We start from the raw sequence: 16,450 nt of genomic DNA on the forward strand, positions 1-16,450 counted from the left end.
GTGCAACGCTGCAAACGTTGAGCTGGATTTTATATGAGCTGTGTTCTGGGAAAACTGGGCTTAATGCATGTGCGAATAATGTCGTCCAAGATTAACCTGTGCGGTCCGCATTTGCTAATCAGAGATAACACTTTCCGCTTGTATGGTACTTTTCGTTTAAATAAAGTCCCTTAACAAAAAAATAAGGTCTTTACGGAAAGTGTCATCGCTGATTACATGTAGCCTGTAAGAATTACACATGCTTATCCGGGACGACACTTAACGTATATGTATTAAGCCAAGTTTCCTCTGAACGAGGTTTATATTAATTCAGTAGGATGAGGTATATGGAGCGCGTATATTGCTCTGACTTGTATGTGGGCTAGGTTTTATAGCGACGCGGTCGAGCGTCTGAATTGAAACCGGGAGGATCTTGGTTCAATTCCCATAGTGGCCGGGGTATTTTTATAGCTGGATTACATTGGCGCCCAACTTCATTAGCCCACAAATGGTTATCTGTCTGTGTGACGTACCACAGATATCATGGTTGATGGAAATTCGTGAAATAATTTCAATAATGGATAGGGTTTATGAAGTAGGTTGAGGTATAGCGAGCACAAATTATGTCTTGCTATATGAGCTAGCTTTGAAAGCGACGCGGTATAGAGTCTGCCTTAGAATCGGGAGGACCTTGGTTCAATGCCTATAATGATCGATGATTTTCCTAGCTGGTTTACATAAAGGCAAAAACAAACGATTGTTTTAGACCACATGACCAAAATGCAATTTACCGGTCGAAGGTTTTTGTCATTTATAAGTTAATTTAGTAATCGTCAATTTGAAAATGCTTAAGCTGCATCAATAAAACTAAAGTATGTGTTTATTATAATATCGCGCCTCTCAACTAAGCGCAGAAGGTTTTACTTTATGCGACATCTTTACTGATAGCATCTTTACTCGCGATTCCTATCTCATTTTCCGGGCGCTTGTGAGGATGGCGATCGGTACCATTCGACTTAACCTGCTGTTGGTCAGAACTTGTCCAGTATTTGGAGCGAGCCTTCGACATCCGCTACGTAAGCGAACGCCCTAGCCACTGGGCAACGAAGAATAATCAACTTAAAAATTCTCTGAAAGCCCTTTTATCGTGTTTTGAAGTTAATGCTATCAAAACATTTTAAACACAAACAAGAAAAGCAGTATCAGCTTTTGAAGCGGCTGCTATCAAAATATTCTAAACACAAAACAACAACAAAATATTGAACTAAATAAATAAAACAAGCAAAAATATATGACATGCTTGAAAAAATGTTCTAGGGTCACGAAATAGATTTTGCGAATATTCAACGATTGCAAATGAAAAGGAATGCAACCCTTGACACATTCGTTTTGGTGACACAGTCAAAGGATGAAGACAGCATTTAAAGTTACTAATAAATATGTTCAGAAAATGAGCCGAACACTGGGAAAACGGAACTTAATGCATGTGCGTATAGTGTCGTCCCAGATTAGCCTGTGCAGTACGCACAAGCTAATCAATGACGACACTTTACGCTTTTAAAGATTTTTTTTAAAGGAAATATCTTCTAAACGAAAATCCATTCTAGGCGGAAAGTGTCGACCGATATTAGTCTATGAGGACTGCACTGGCTTATCTGGTATGACACTTAACGCACATGCATTAAGCCGGTTTTCCCATGACGATGCTCAAATATGCTACGGATGTGTCAGCACGAGTGGGGACTTTACGAAGGTTAATAACACTCACCGTGCTTCGTTGCTTGTTTTTGTCCATTTTCGTGATGCTCAGCACCGTTTTTTTTCCCACCTATTTAAAATTAAATACATGTGTTATATTGAGGATGACCTAAAAAATTGACCTGCAAGTGTTCCTGATCTATAACTGAGCGTAATCTAAAAATACCTGTAAGTTGCATGTTTTTTCCTTAGTGAAGTGGACGTGAATGCAAAGGTGAGTTTGAAATAACCACATTAACCTGAACTTAAAAATTAATTTTTTTTAATAACAAACGCAAAAAATTAAGGTGTGTCTTATTATTAACAAAGTTGTTATCATAGAGTGTGAATAATTTTTTGAATAAATATGGGCCGCGCTCTGTGAAAAGGGGGTTTAATGCATGTGCGTAAAGTGTCGTCCAATATTAGTTTATGCAGTCCGCACAGGCTTATCAAGGACGACACTTTCCGCTTTTATGATATTTTTTGTTTCAACGAAGTCTCTTCTTAGCAAAATGAAGCTCTTGTGTTTTTATTAAGGATTTAAGCTATCGATTTTGTATTTTTTTTTTGAAATTTCATAAAATATCATGCAACGTAACAAGGCAAACGCACCCACTTTTGAAATTATTATCTTATACTTTTATACGAACACTATGTTGTCTAATTACTCGCACACGTATGGAAGCGTATCTGGTACACCCCAATAATATGGTCATGCAGGATTAGTTTATATCGACTTACTGTGAAATAACATGGTATGTCGTCATAGTTTTGTAGGTTTTCCCTCTTAATTTTACTCGCCACAACGACATTAAGATAAAGTCTCAACGTAAATGTTTTCGGCTTTTCCCGAAAAAATATTTGGTCAAAATGATCCAAGTCGACAAATCAACATAATTTTTGGCGTCAAGCCAAAAAAACGACTTGCCATCATAGTTTTAGTCAACACGATGAGTTATTTTTTACGCCATGACACCTTTTTCATATCATGCCGTCATAGAATGTTGACAACATCACAGCATCAGGGTGTACCGTATACGCTTCCATACACACGTAACTTTAATAAAGTCGCAATAACGAATTCACATTAATTCAAAACAGTTTTACCTGTGTAGAATGTTTAGCCTTTTTCACTGCGTTTTTTTCTCAAATAATTATCTTTTAAAATCCCAGTTTAAGTGGCACGGAATCCATAGAGCAGGCTTAAGTCGTATTTAACACATATTACTGGCATATCGCATTTCTAATGAACAATTGTTCAACTTATGAACGCATAATAAACACGGATTCGGTTTTGTTATTGCAATAAAAGAAAATAGCTTATGCATTGGGAAGAACGTTCGTGTCAGGTTCACATGCTATCCAATTTCGATCTTTGCACGCCGAGTTTTTCTGATCATATATGGGACAATACAAACCAAGAAGCGGCAATATTTGACACGAACAACGAATACAGTTTATTTGTACATAGTAAAACAGATTTTGATATGAAAATTGCCTGAAAAGTTTATTTCACAAAGGTATCTGGGCAATTTAAACAAATCTTTTGAAATCTCGGCAGCGGTTACCTCATGCGCGGTTACCACAGCCGTCAGATGGTAAATATCCCCAGATTTGGAGGGATTATGCGTTGGTTCATTTTCATCATTTAATGAAAATGTCTGCTTTTTTACATAAATGACCATTTCAAAATGAGTTTGCAGTCAACATGAAAACATTAAAAGTAAATAACTACTAAAATCATATGACGTCGCATCAGATATTGACGTAAGCTCGACTGTCTTGTTAATTTGAATGAGTGCAACGCGCGACATTCAACAAGACAGACGACAATGACCCACGCACGACAGCCCATAATGAAAATATCGTGTTTCGTTGTAAATTGTCGTTAGTCGCGTTGCAAGATAGTGTGTCGCGTAGAATTTTGTTCTAATACTTTTTATAACGCTATTTTACTTAAACATTCTGGGTTTTTTAATGCGATGAAAATAGATACACACGCTGTAAACTTTTTTGATTTCAATAGATGGTCATCCATTAACGAACCGATATTTTTATGTCTATAGACCGTTCCATAATTTAGTAATTACCAAATTATCTCCCCTGAATACTCTCCGCGTCCGCCATTACACTACTGCCAAACAACCGGTAACATATATAAGAGAGCACCGATTATTCAACGGGTGAATTTCTTTCTTTTTGTAAAACTTTTTTGTTTGTCATGCAAATTGTATGAAATAAAGTTTTTCTGCTAGAGGAGATGTTAAGCTAGTGTTATAACAGAAAAATGTTTGAAAAACGTGCATTTTTTTAGGTATTTGTCTAGGAAAATAAACACGTTGACACATTAAAAAACCCATTTAATTAAACTAAATGCAATATTTATCATTTGATTATATGCATCAATCTTAAAATCTCGTAATCCTTTGCATTCCAGTGTTGAATTGCCCGTTTGTTCTGCATAATCCGATTATCTCGTTTTGATCAGATATTATCCAGACTTAACTAACAACATGGCGTCATCCCGGGGTGTCATAAACCACACTGGGTGGCAGATGACAGTCTGGTCATTAAACACAATTGATGTATTATTCTGAATCATCACGATGAGCTGTTATATGCTTAAGTGAAATAAAATATTTGTTCTGTTCTGATGATGCCACCATGTCTTCTCTTTCTGGTAGTATTAAGCAGTCATTTGGTTTAATATTTTACCCCCGACATACTTAACAGTTGCGTTCATTAGATATGTTACATATTGTACAAATTAAAAGTTATGTCCAATATAGAATATCAGAAATTGTACACCGTAAAGATACTAGCCCGTTTAATCCCTGGTTTAATTTATGAAAAAAAGTATTTGATAATTATAAAATTTAGCTAAAAACCTAACATTTAACGTATTTAGCGGGTATCGGTTAATTAAAACTACGTCATTTCGTATAGAGATTTATTGTTACGGCAATGCACGAACGACATCATAAAAACAAGAAATTACATTTGACACGAACGGGGGTAAATAATGTTTAAAAAAATATTAATATAGATATATGTGTGTTAAAATGTTAGATATTTGCCACTCATACTCACTAGTAACGAGTTTTCAATATACATGGATACACAGTTCAAATTGCATCATGTAAAGTTGTGTTTTTCAGTTGTATGTTAATATTCCTCAATAGCGTCATTCTCTGTACAAAACCCATCAATTTAAAATTACATGTAAATACTGTCATGCAGTTCGCTTTTAATAGGGCTTTGTAGTACGTTTATTTTCAATGCACTCCTTACACTTTCTATTACTCACGTAAGTATCACACTAACGTACTCATGCCATTCATAATTATATTTTTATAATTAGATGTATTACTATTGTAATATATTGAAGCTTTTCTGCAAAAAATATTACGGCTTATGCATAGAGCTCTTTGTTGTGTCAAATTGTTGGCCTTTCAGTCTTCAGATAATCTTTAATTTGATGCTTATGCCGCGTTTTTAAAGTTGCAAATAAATGTATTAATAAATTCGTTTGGCGCTTAATAATATATTTTTGAAATATTATTTAGGTGTTTTTTTCGGAGTTTTTTTGTGTGGATTAATTGACTAAACATTTGGTGTCGTTATCCATATGTTTTGCGTTACTTCAAAGACCTATAAAATACATTTTTTCAGTATTTTTTAGCTTTATAGCTGTTAAATGATTCACAGATGAAAATATAGATATATCACATAGATCGCATTCCTTTCATCTTCCGAATAATCACATAAAATATCGTCAAGATCAATATCACTCTCTCATGATAAAAAGCTCGTTTTTTAACGTGACAAAATTCCATCTAAAAAAATAAAAATAAATCCAAACCACAATTTTTTATCTTTGATATCAGAACAAGAAAAATAATGGAAGGCGTATCAAAAATATCATACCGTACTTAATATAATATGTTATGAATTTTGAATGTAGATTTGTACCAAATGAGACCAATTACAAACAATTAGCGGTAATTAATTGCGCGAGAATCTTTAATAAGTATTAATTAAAATATAAATTGCTTTATGTTGTGGCTATTAACATCAACACAACAATACATGCGTGAATTGTTTGTGAAACGTTAAAAGTAACAAGTCTAATCAAAGACATAGTATGAGCGACTGAACCGGCAAATTTTCGCCGATGATTACCACTTGATTACAGATATAAAAAAAACAAATACACGAAAGCATTTTAAACATTTTATTTGTAACAATCAATCTCAACTTCAAACAATCATTTAAACAACAAAAATGTGATAATCGCCTCACATTAATTCATTAAGTAATTTATTTATCCGACAACGGTTAAGCGGGAATTCTCTACGTCTTTGGCTTTTGGAATCGCAGACTCGCACCAGTTAGCAGCAGTGTAATGGCGGACAGTCACGTGACTTACAATATGGCGGCGGTCAATTTATCGATTATGGAACGGTCTATAGACCGTTCCATAATTTAGTAATTACCCAATTATCTCCCCGGAATACTCTCCGCATCCGCCATTACACTACTGCCTAACAACCGGTAACATATATAAGAGAGCGCCGATTATTCAACGGATGAATTTCTTTCTTCTTGTAAAACTTTGTTGTTTGTCATGCAAATTGTATGAAATTAAGTTTTTCTGCTAGATGAGATGTTAAGCTAGTGTTATAACAGAAAAATATTTGAAAAACGTGCATTTTTTTAGGTATTTGTCTAGGAAAATGAACACGTTGACACATTAAAAACACATTTAATTAAATTAAATGCAATATTTATCATTTGCATCAATCTTAAAATCGCGTAATCCTTTGCATTCCAGTGTTGAATTGCCCGTTAGTTCTGCATAATCCGATTATCTCGTTTTGGTCAGATATTATCCAGACTTAACTAACAACATGGTGTCATCCCGGGGTGTCATAATCTCTGCGCATGCGTGAAGATGGCGGCAGGAATTTTTGTGTAGCAAAAAATACAGGGATATTTTAATTTTCAAAAGCTCAAACGTGGATAGAAAAGGATTTTTTATCTTTATTTTGATTGTGATCATATCGCTGGATGACTAGAAAACGTAAACCGTCAAAACAATCGCCGGATAACGGTCAGACAACAACAAACAGTAACGCCAAGAAGGCAAACAAAGAAACCAAAGAAAACAAAATGGCGCAAAATGTTTCGTGTACACCAGGATACGGTCAAAGTGGTCAAAATGGACAGTTACAAGCACAGGCAAGTCAATTGTTCAATTATTCGCAAATGCCAAATGCGCCCATGGGGCAATTTATAATGAGCACACCGTCATATCAAGGACAGAGTTTTATGTCGCAATTAGCAAGTCCAATTTCTCCTAACCACGACATTTTAGCGACAATACTGGACCGTTTAAATTCCATGGACAATAAATTGTCACAACTCGAGAAAATTCAATCAAGTGTCTCGGCCATGAACATACGAATAGATAAAGTTGACAAGCGGATTAGTGACATAGAAAGCAGAATCACTGAAGTAGAAAAATCGTGTGAATTTAGTGGTAGTGCCGCGGAGGATATATCAAATAAACAAAAGCAGTTGGACACTCTGCTGAAAAATATGAAACACCTGACAACAACAGAAGATGCACATGTCGCCAAGGAATCGAAACTTCAGGCGGAGGTAACTGATCTGAAATGCCGAAGTATGCGGGACAACCTTCTGTTTTTTAGAATCCCGGAAGAACAAAATGAAATCTGCGAGAACACTATTTTGGACTTTATTGTCACCAAACTACATATTCAAAATGCAAAAGAGGACATAAAGATTCACAGGGCACACAGAGTGGGAGCTTTCAGACAAGACAAGGTGAGACCAATTGTGGCCAAATTTGCGTTTTTCCCAGATAAGGAAAAGGTGCGGAAAGCAGCCAATCAGTTAAAAGGAACCCCATTTGGCATCGCTGAACAGTATCCCCCGGAAGTAATGGAGAAAAGAAGAAAGCTGGTGCCAATTATGAAGGCGGCACGCGCAGAGGGCAAGCTGGCATATATTACGGTGGACAGGTTGTTCATTAACAAACGGCTGTACGTCGAATAGGAAAACAGTGAGAGTACCATAAAAGTTGTCTCTTGGAATATTGAAGGGCTATCTTCTACAAAGCGTGGTGACAGCAAACTTTCGTCATTTTTGGTCGAACATGACATTATCTGTTTAATCGAGACCTGGACTAACAAGAATTCTACAGTTGATTTTAAAGGTTACAGCAATCCCATACACTCGTATAGACGCTTCCAACACCGTAAAGCAAGACGTTCGAGCGGCGGTATCATTGTATATATTAGAGACAGTATTGACCTTTTCGACATTATTTTAAGGGAGACAACTCTGAGTGGATTTAGTGAGGTCGGGGGGGTACTCGATAATCTACTGCAGTGCGTCTGCATACAGTTCTATGTTGAAGCAATTATAATTTCCCAATAATTTGCAGATATAACTTATTTGGTATATTTTTTTTGTAATTTTTTATTAGCTTAGTATCTTTGATATAATTGTCGTTCATGTTTATGCTTTATTTCGATTTTATTGTGTTTAATTATAGGTAAAAACGAAACATGCTAAAGCGGGTGGGGTATGGAAAAATATCTTAGACTTATTTGTTAAGTTTGGGCAAATTAGAAGTTTGATGGCATTTGGTAAAATACTTTTCTCTAAAAAGAACAATTATTTTAAAACAGATAACTTTGCTGTATTTAAATGTTATTGAATGGTTTATTGTTATAACTTCTAGAAACTTTTTTTCAGGAATATCACACTTCAGTGTCAACAGAAACTGGGATACTGTACTGAGTATCTAATGCTGCATGAAGCTCAAGATTTCTTCACCTGAAATTTTATTGACTCTTGCAATAAATATTATACATCACCACAGTTACATAACTATGTTCTTTGAAAAAATGAAATAAAGATACTTCAGATGTGTGTCTACTTCATACCCTTACATTAAAAAATATCCTACACATTCAGAAATATAATAAAATGGATGGTGGTTTAAGTTGCTACACATCCAATGTTGTCATGTAATCATTTTACATAACATGTGATGTGTTGACATGACTATTAACACTGCTAAGAAAACATTTACTTTGAATTAAAATAAGTGTCCCTGGTCAAATGTCCATTGGCTTAATATCTATATGGGTGAAACTTTCACCTGCATCACAGTCATCCTTAATTGGTTGTGTGTTGGGCTATCCCAATTAACTACCAGTCATGGCAGATTTGTTCAAAAGAAGACAAGTATCAATGTTTGAAGAATTGTTATTGCTTTTACAGTCTTGACGCTTACCCCTAGCCCGACAGCCCGCGGCTAGTGATATGTATTAAATTTGGGCTATTAAAGTTTCCAGATTCATATAGTCGGGCTTGTGGGTATTTTAATCTGTTCTATTAAAGCATAAAGATTCAGGCTGCAGTTAGTTGTTCAAAAATGCTAAAGTGAAGACTGCTTGTATATGCTGGTTAGTCTGAGACATTCCAACAAGTAATAACTGTGACAGTTAAAATATTTGCTCATTAAAGTGTGTGTATGTGCAGGAGCTTGTGTGTGTTTGGTACAAGCTCATCTCAAAAACTGATTCACTATTTAGTTTTTAACCTAATAGAAGTAAAACCGGACTGTAAAATGAATACAATCATTGTAAAGATTTTGTTGTTGGGATGAAATATTATAAATAGTAATCCCTATGATTAACACAGAAAACATTAACCACACGCTTATTCCTGTTGGTGTAGCAGAGCCAAAAGACCTGGAAGTATAGATGGTTAATGGATGATGTTCCTTAGTAGGTACCAGTTGGTTTGTCTTTTTGAATACATCTGATAGTATATTTATTATTTTTTTCATTAATAAAATGGGTTTAACTTAGTAATCCTGCTCAGTGGTTGAATCTTCAGGAAATGCTAACATAAGCACATAGTTACAATGTATTTGATACATGTATGCCGGTGACCCTCAACTGCAATTTTGGTTACAGACAGGGTAGCCTAAAGTGTAATTATTTCTAAGAGATGAACCCGAGTTGAGGCTTAAACTTACCAACCCATGAGTGAGTCAGAGATCAGCACTCTACCGGTTTAACTTGCCGGGGTAAGCTTGGAATTGGGGACTTACTTTTGCTTAATTATGATCTTAAATAATATTATAGTTGTCAACAATAGATTTTTATGTATTTTAAAAGCACAACAAGTTGGGCTTGCAACAGAAGTAATAAAAATATATAGATTATTATACAATTTACAAATTTAACAATAAAGTAGTCTTATGTTTACTGAAATGTGCAAATACCAATTGGTTTTTATTTATGAAAATTTAGAAAAATGAGCTAATATAATAAAAATGTTTATTTTTAATTAGTGGGTGGGTTGAAATTAACTTGCACTCAAAAATTATAATAGTCTGGGGTTGTTTTAATTTCTGACATTTCAGCACACAGTACAGTAACATGAGTAAGGTATGATCTTGTTATTTTTGTCAGTACCGGTACCGGTAGTTAATTACGGAGCCGTTAATTACAATGATACTGAACTATTAATGAGCAGATGGTCGTTGAACGTTATAATAAAAATAATGATTGTTTTTATTAGTAATAAATCGGCAATTTATCGCTTTTATTCTATTTAAAAGTCAAAATATCGGATAAGTAAGGTGTCTACTGTAGAGCGAATACTGTCAGAACCCCCCCCCGAACCCTTGATCTCGCGTTATCTCGGCAGTCTCGTTACGCGTGATTTAACAATGTCAAAATCGTGAATACGCAAAGGAGTTTCTCTAGTAAGAAATAACATAGACTGTTTACTATGGCTTAAAATAGATAAAACACATTTCAATATTAAAGATGATATTTATTTAGCTGTTATATATATTCCACCTGAAAATTCACCAATGCATGATATGTATGACGTAAACATTTTTGAACTGTTAGAATCTGATATTAACTTTTTTGATAATAAAGGAAAAGTATTTATCACGGGGGACACAAATGCAAGAACCGGCCATAAAGCTGATTTTATTGATAATGATAGAAGCTTAGGTGATTTTGATTTATTTGAAATAGATAGTCCACTTCAGAGGGCAGCCCGTGACTCTGGTACAAATAGGTTTGGGGATTATTTGTTAGACGTATGTAAATCTACTAATATAAGAATTGTAAACGGTAGGCCATTTCGCGATAAAGAAGTTGGCAAATTAACTTGTTTTACCCATAATGGGGAAAGTACAGTAGATTATTTGTTAACATCAGTCAAAAACTTCCACGATTTGACCGATTTTAATGTACACGATTTCACGGAATTCTCAAATCATGCCCCAGTGACATTTGCTCTAAGCACGAACAACCCGGTTACTAACGGTAAAAATAATCAGCGCGTATACGTTAAATGGAAACCAGAGTACAGTGATAATTTCGTGCACGACATATTAAACGGTGCTCAAGAACTAGAACACAATTTACAATCAGGTGTTCACTCGCGATGCGATCCGGATTTATTAGTCTCGGAGTTTACTGATTTTCTAAATAAACGAGGTGAAAAATATTTTAAACATGTAGAAAGCAATTATGGTATTAACGATCATAATAGATTCGCCTCTGCTGACACAAATAAACAACGCTGGTTTAACGAAGAATGCAAAGCAAAACGGACTGAATATATTCAAACAGTTTACCAGTATAATTTAATTAAGAATATACATACACGAGCAACAATGCTAGCAGCAAGAAAAGAATATAAATATTTATGTCGGAAAATGAAATCTAAGTTTAACAGAGAACAGGGTATGAAATTAAATAATATGAGTCGCAAAAAGCCTCGAGAATTCTGGAAACTATTTAAACAAAAAACGGTATCACCGAAAGCAGATAATATATCGCTGCAAGAATTTTACGAATATTTCAATACTCTAGCTTCTGAGGCTGACGTCAACGCAAACAACGACGAAAGTGACAGTTATTTACGGCAGTTTGATAACATAGAAAATCCAGTCAGCTCCTACCCGGATCTAGACAAACCCATTTCCGCAGAAGAAATAATAAAAGCTACAAGGCGTTTAAATAATAATAAGACAGGCTCAAACGATAATATAATTTATGAATACTTTAAAGAAACAGTGCAAATTATAGTCAAACCATTAGAAATACTTTTTATCCCCACGCTTTTTGAAAAAAAGGTGGGCATATTGTGGTTATCTCCGCCGTCCGTCCGTCCGTCCGTCCGTCCGTCTGTCTGTCCGTCCGTCCTGGCCACTATCTCCTCCTACACCAAAAGCACTAGAACCTTGAAACTTACACACATGGTAGCTATGAGCATATGTGCGACCCTGCACTATTTGGAATTTTGATCTGACCCCTGGGTCAAAAGTTATAGCGGTTGGGGTGGGGCCGCGTCAGAAATTATCACTCATTTTTTTAGGTTATTTTACATTTTACTTCTTTATTTCTACACCGATTCACTTCAAATTGATACTGGACCTCTCTTATAACAATACGGTCAATCTCAACCATGCATGGCCCCATTCCCAACCCTGGGGCGCCCCGCCCACATAGGCCACACCCACCAAAAATTTCCATTTACTATAATTTTTTCATTTCTACACGGATTCACTTCAAATTGATACTGAACTTTTGTTATGACATTAGGGTCAATCTCAACTATGCATGGCCCCAATCCCAACCATGGGGCGCCCGCCCACATAGGCCACACCCACCAAAAAATTCCATTTACTATATTTTTTTCATTTCTACACGGATTCACTTCAAATTGATACTGAACTTCTCTTATGACATTAGGGTCAATCTCAACTATGCATGGCCCCATAACCAACCCTGGGGCCCCGCCCACATAGACCACACCCACTCAAAATTGCCTTTACTATAATTTCTTCATTTCTACACCGATTCACTACAAATTGATATTGAACTTCTCTTATGACTATACAGTCAATCTCAACTATGCATGGCCCCATTACCAACCCTGGGGCGCCCCGCCCACATAGACCACACCCACCCAAAATTGCCTTTTACTATAATTTCTTCATTTCTACACCGATTCACTTCAAATTGATACTGAACCTCTCTTATGACAATACGGTCAATCTCAACTATGCATGGCCCCATTACCAACCCTGGGGCCCCGCCCACATAGACCACACCCACCCAAAATTGCCTTTTACTATAATTTCTTCTTTTCTACACCGATTCACTTCAAATTGATACTGAACTTCTCTTATGACAATATGGTCAATCTCAACTATGCATGGCACAATTACCAACCCTGGGGCGCCCTGCCCACATATGTCACACCCACCCAAAATTGCCTTTTACTATAACTTTTTCATTTCTACACCAATTCACTTCTAATTGATGATGAACTTCTCTTATGACAATACGGTCAATCTCAGCTATGCATGGCCCCATTACCAACCCTGGGGCACACCTAGGTCAAACATTCGGCGTGGGGATACGCGTCGGCCTCTGCCGCGCCATTTCTAGTTAACTATATCTTAGATACATGTACGAAACAATTTCCAAAGAGCTGGTCAACGGGAGTTATTATTCCAGTATATAAACGGGGCGATAGTTCCGATCCAAACAATTTTAGAGGCATCACGTTGATAAGCTGTTTTGCGAAACTGTTTACAGGTGTGATAAACGAACGCTTAAAATCGTGGGCAGAAACATATGACATTCTTACAGATGCTCAGTTCGGGTTCAAACCCAACTACAGTACTGTTGATGCGATTTTCATTCTTAATCATTTAATAGAAAAGCAACTGCATAGTAAAAAGAAACTTTTCTGCTGTTACGTCGATTACCGGAAGGCATATGACCTTATAAATCGCGGACAGCTATGGCATAAAATGATTTTATCGGGAATCGACGGCAAGCTTATATCACTAATCCGCTCTATGTATAGCGAGGTCAAACTTCAAGTTAAACACATGGGCTCACTTTCGGACCTTTTCAGTAGCAAAGTCGGCTTATTACAAGGAGAAATAACATCGCCGATCATGTTTTCATTATTTATTAATGATATAGAATTTAATTTACAAAACGGACTAAACGCCGGCATAACGTTAGATCAATTGTCTATTTACCTCCTTCTATTTGCGGATGACGCTGTCATTTTTTCAGAAACTATAGAAGGACTCCAAGAATCATTGAATAATTTAGAATCATATTGCGATAAATGGAATCTTACTGTTAATATTGACAAAACAAAAATAATGGTTTTCCGAAAAGGGGGCGCGCTTAGCAAAAAATGCAAATGGACCTACAAAGAAAAGGAAATTGAAATAGTTAGCAATTTTAACTACCTTGGTATTGTTATGTCAAGTGGGGGCTCATTTATACCTGCCACGAATACAATATATGGCAAAGCTACAAGGGCGATGAATTCCCTGTTTTGCATTACAAAAGATATGGACGTGCCAATTAATGTTATGTTCAAGTTGTTTGATGCATATGTCTTGTCAATCCTTAATTATAATTGCGAAGTATGGGGATTTATTACGGCAACTAATATTGAACGTATTCACAGAAAGTTCTGTAAAAGACTGTTAAATGTAAAACTGTCAACAAATTCGATGTCACTGTATGCTGAAGTTGGTCGATTCCCTTTATACATTGGTAGATACCTAAGAATTATTAAATATTTTTTAAAACTGCATCAAAAGAAACAAGGAAATTGTATTCTTACTACTGTCATCAATATGCAAAGATTAGAAATTGAAACACAAAATAACACTGTTAATTGGTCCTCTAAAGTTCGCAAGATATTAAACCAAACAGGATTTACAGATGTATGGTTGTTTCCTGGGTCAGTTATTATTGAAAGCTGTATTCCTTTGTTAAAGACTAGACTCAGAGACCAGTATGTATCTGAGTGGAGAGTTAATGTTGATTCATCAACTTCATTAATACTGTATAAAGAACTTAAACCTGTATTTGAAAGGTCTTTGTATTTAGATGTGATTGACAATAAAAAACATAGAAATATCATTGCTAAAATACGCCTATCATCGCATAATTTGTTAATTGAAACAGGAAGACATTATAGCATTAGCAGAAACGAGACAAAGTGCGCTTTATGCAATCTAAACGATTTAGAAGATGAATATCACTTTATACTTAAATGTCCGTTTTATTTAGAGGAAAGAACCAAATATATATCATCATACTTCTCAGTTAGACCAAGTATGCACAAATTATTGACACTTTTGAATAATAATAATAAAGGAACGCTTAGGAAGTTAGCTATTTACTGTTTAATATGCTTTAAAAAAAGAGATAATTTTATTTTTACCTGACTCAACGTCTATTTTCTCATTTGAGTATATTTTATAATGAACTGAATGCATATATTGTGTTGCCTGTTACCACTGTTTTCGGTACACATGTTGTTTATATGTCAAAATAATAGCAGTGTTTATATTAACACAAAACACTCTCACACATACTTGTTTTCACCTATCGGATGATTAGTTGACATTTTGGTAAACTTGTATTGTATAATACAAATCTGTTATTAGTTATTTGTGCTTTGATTATTTATATATTGATTTCGAACAATTCTCACGCATGCATGTATTATTCTGAATCATCACGATGAGCAGTTATATGCTTAAGTGAAATAAAATATTTGTTCTGTTCTGTTCTGTTCCATAAACTACACTGGGTGGCCGATGACAGTCTGGTCATTAAACACAATTGATGATGCCACCATATCTTCTCTTTCTGGTAGTATTAAGCAGTCATTCGGTTTAATATTTTACCTCCGACATACTTAGCAGTTGCGTACATTAGATAATTATGTTAAATATTATACAAATTAAAAGTTATGTCCAATAAAGAATATCAGAAATTGTACACCGTTAAGATACTAGCCCGTTTAATTCCTGGTTTAGTTTATGAAAAAAAGTATTTAATAATTATAAAATTTACCTAAAAACATAACATTTTACGTATTTAGCGGGTATCGGTTAATTAAAACTACGTCATTTCGTATGAAGATTTAATGTTACGACAATGTACGAACGACATCATAGAAAAAACAAGAAATTACATTTGACACCAACGGGGGTAAATAATGTTTAAAAAAAATGTATATTGATATATGTGTGTTAAAATGTTAGATATTTGCCACTCATACTCACTAGTAACGAGTTTTCAGTATACATGAATACACAGTTCAATTTGCATCATGTAAAGTTGTGTCATTCTCTGTACAAAACCCATCAAATTAACATTACATGTAAATACTGTCATGCACTTCGCTTTTAATAGGGCTTTGTAGTACGTTTATTTTCAATGCACCCCTTACACTTTCTATCACTCACGTGTTTATCACACTAACGTACTCATGCCAATCATAATTATATTTTTATGCCCCCCTTCGAAGAAGAGGGGGTATATTGCTTTGCTCATGTCGGTCTTTCGGTCGGTCTGTCGGTCTGTCGGTCGGTCCGTCCACCAGGTGGTTGTCAGACGATAACTCAAGAACGCTTAGGCCTAGGATCATGAAACTTCATAGGTACATTGATCATGACTCACAGATGACCCCTATTGATTTTCAGGTCACTAGGTCGAAGGTCAAGGTCACGGTGACCCGAAATAGTAAAATGGTTTCCGGATGATAATTCAAGAACGCTTATGCCTAGGATCATGAAACTTGATAGGTAGATTGATCATGACTA

The sequence above is a fragment of the Dreissena polymorpha genome, chromosome 2 (assembly GCF_020536995.1).
Source record: "Dreissena polymorpha isolate Duluth1 chromosome 2, UMN_Dpol_1.0, whole genome shotgun sequence".
In the NCBI taxonomy this organism is placed as follows: Eukaryota; Metazoa; Mollusca; class Bivalvia; order Myida; family Dreissenidae; genus Dreissena; species Dreissena polymorpha.